We start from the raw sequence: 3,794 nt of genomic DNA, 5'->3' as shown, positions 1-3,794 counted from the left end.
TCGAGCGGCTTTTGCCTGACCTTTGGACAATTTGTTTATAACGTAAGGGCTACTTAATTTCAATTTGAAATTTTTCTTTTTCGAAACGTTTCTTTGGATCAATTAGAACTTATATCTACGATATTAGCTGCTAAAAATTAACGTTTACTAATTTATTATTTAGTTGCAAAAAACGAACGAAATTATATTAACTTCGGATTGATCGTCTTTTCCATAAATTTCATCAACATCCATCGGTTTTTGCAATAATAATGCGCACTTTTCGAAAACTGGTTTTACCGAGTTCAACCTTTATTTTACAGTTAACAAATTGGTGAAATATGACTTTAGATACCTAAAACGACAGCACGAAAAAGAAGGAAAAAATGGGGGTAGTTTTCAGTTTTTAGGATCAGTAGAAATATTTATACATATTTGAATTAACTATTAATTACTGTTTAGTCGATAATAATAATTACTAATTATTCTTCAGTAATAATCAAAATAGTTTGCGAATGTTTAATATGAACTTGCTTTGATGATAGTCTAAAGCTCCTGCTACCCTCACCCTAACCATGTGGCAAAACTTCCACTGTGTTCTCGTCGACGAAGTTGTGAGAAAAAAAATAATATCCCAACTTCCCCAAAACATAGGGCGGGTGTTAGGAAGGAGCTAGACGGGCGTCGCCAAGTCGATGTCGCACCTTTTATCGCACTAAATGAATAAAACTTCGCGCGAGCGATAACTTGTGACGTTTTGACGCGTCCCAACACGTCCGCAAGTTTTGACGGGTCGTCGCGGCGAAAGTTTTTCGTTTGTCGGTCGTTGTTCGACGGCGGGTACATTAAATTTTAAGTCGGCGAGTTTCCCGACGTTTTTGCCGTAATCTATTTACGTGCAAAAAAAAGGTAAAAGTTCCACAAATAAACCGTACCGGCTGAATAGCCGTGTAACTGCTTCTATATGGGTGAAGCGTACATAAAAGGCCTTGGAAATATCGTCGCATTCCTCCGGAGGCCTTACATTATACATCGGAATGCTTTCAGATATTATCGGAGCGGAAAGTCTCAAAATAAATAAAGGCAAATTTTTCGCATACATTTCGGTGTTTAAGTTTTGAACGAAACGACCCCCGGGGATAAACAATACAGTGTGTAAAAAGTTTGACTGCCAGTACTTTAGCATGAGATAGAGTAGTCATAAATGATCAAAAAAGTTGTATATAACAGAGGCATAAGATTAACAGTTTTCAAAATACAGCGAGCATTAATATTGGGTAGTTTCATCACAACGTGACAACAGCGCTTAATCTAACGTTACACGGCTGGTGCATACCACGTGCGCATGCGGCAGACTTGTCCTATGGAAAAAATGTAAACAACTATTACATATTGTGAAACATTTTGTAAATTTCAAATTTCAAATTGTTAAATAAATAAAATAAAATGTATCGATTTTGTAGTACATATGAATCTCTTAAAACAGGAACTTAACTTTGAATCAAATTATGAATTTGAAAATTATGTAACTAAAGAACCCAAAGATTCACGTCATCCAAATAATCATACGTATAAAAAATAATTTAGGTACTTACCAAAAAGCAAAATTCAGTAATTTTTAAACAAAGTACAAAACAACGACACCTTCGAATCCAATTTTCGCGCACTCGCTTGAAAGCACCTCAAGAAAAGGAAATAGTGGTACGCAAAAAACACTCCGACACGGTCGAATGCAGATACCAGCTGAATTGCGTATTGATGGTTGCTGGATACCTTAGTACCTCCTGTTAATAAACCGCCACGTCGTTGTTGAGTCTAGGGCTCATGTCATATGAGGTTTTCATATTTTAATGTATTCTATGTGTTAAAATTAAAACAGTCAAACTTCTAACGCCCTCTATATGTACGAAATTTTTCTTTAATGCGTTTTTATTCGTGATTATCTGTTAGTTTATAATAAATTAAGTAAAAAATAACTGTTTTTTACATTATGCACCTGATTTTCTTATAACAAATATTGTTTTCCAAATTATGTTTCATATGAAAAAGATATGTTTGTACTTAACATACGGATAGTTCATTATATTTTTACAATTTAATTCAATTAACTGTCATTAAAACTCACCGAAACAAATGAAAACCCTCTGCTATACTTCGCAAATTAGAATAAAAGATAACTGTTACAAGGAAAAAAATGTGTTTGTAATTTAATGTACAAGGTGTGTCATAATTAGGTATAAAAAAATTTATGATTCTTCTCTCCAAAACATAATAGTTGTTCAAGAAAATCTTTATTCCAAGATGCCCCTTTACAATGATAAAACAGTTCTGCAAAGTTTTGTTCTAGAGAAGCTGAGGGTCATTTCCAAAACAATTTCTTGTGTAGAATTCGAATCCGACTTCAGAATTGCTTCCGAGATATCGTAACCTAAAAGTGCGAAAAACACGGTTTTTTGCTATATATTGCTTAACAAGGTGTAACTAAATAAGTGTAAAACATTTAAGGGGGTGATTCCTCATCGAAAAAAAGATGGGATCTTTCATATAAAGAAACTTCATTGGAGCATCCCTTGTTAAGATACAGCCCCTTAAAGGGGGTACATAAAATTTGTTTAACAATTTTTTTCACAAGCACTAAACAAGTTACAATATTGAAATTAACCTGACATTTTCTACTACCAAAAAGACACTTAGCCAGTAATTTATTTGGTTTACCCCATGGTTGTAAGGGGTGGAAAACGCAACCCCTAAAATTTATTTCCAACGTAATTTTTTGTCTTATTATTTTTTTACCATTTAAAAATTTATTTCCGATAGCCTGTTTCATTCTAAAAAAAAATGTCTCTTGAATTTTTTGCCCAAATTAAACCAGTTCGCAGCAAAAAATTATTTTACGAACAAGATACATATCGCCATAAAACGAAAATACGAAACTAATTTATCTAGTAGGCCGCCATTAGCGATACTGACAATTAAATTGGAATCAAGCTGTCAGTTTGTAAATTTTTGAAATTGAAGTAATACTAATTGTGTATTGTTCTGTTCTTAATTTGTTACTTTAATAATTCACTTGTTATTAAAATGGCATACACAAATGAGGAAATGGCTGATATGCATTACGTTTACGGTCTGTCGCAGGGGAATGGGTTAGAAGCTTCTACAAGATATGCTGAAATGTATCCTCAACGGCAGCATCCTTCACATAGAATATTTGTCTGACTTCATCAACGATTACGTGAATATGGTTCATTCAACAAAAGAACGCAGGATTGTGGTCGCCATCGAGAAGTAAGAACACCACAGCTTGAGGCAGCAGTACTTAATTTGATAGAAGAACAACCTACTACCAGTACTAGAAAGATTGCTTTCCAGCTAAATGTTGATCATATGACGGTATTTCGAATTTTAAAGGAACATCTCTTATACCCTTACCATCTGCAACGAGTACAGGCACTGTTACCGCGAGACTTTCCGAACCGTCTTGAATTTTGCAATTGGATGCTGGAAATGATTAGAAGAAATCGTGACTTTCTGAAGACGATCGAATTCACAGACGAATGTAGTTTTTCTCGGGACAAGATTATTAATTTTCATAATTACCACATATGGGCTGATGAAAACCATCACGCTATTGTCGAAACTAACCATCAAGAACAGTTTTCTCTTAAGGTGTGGGTCGGAGTTATTGGGGATTATTTAATTGGGCCTCATTTTCTACCTCCTCGATTAAATGGTGAGGCATACGTTCAATTTTTAAGAAAAGTGCATCCCCCCGTACTGCTGGAGGAAGTTCCTTTGGGCGTCAGAAGGGATAT

The sequence above is a fragment of the Anoplophora glabripennis genome, unplaced genomic scaffold (genome assembly GCF_000390285.2).
Source record: "Anoplophora glabripennis isolate ALB-LARVAE unplaced genomic scaffold, Agla_2.0 scaffold538, whole genome shotgun sequence".
Lineage (NCBI taxonomy): Eukaryota > Metazoa > Arthropoda > Insecta > Coleoptera > Cerambycidae > Anoplophora > Anoplophora glabripennis.
This window is presented reverse-complemented; position numbering follows the sequence as displayed.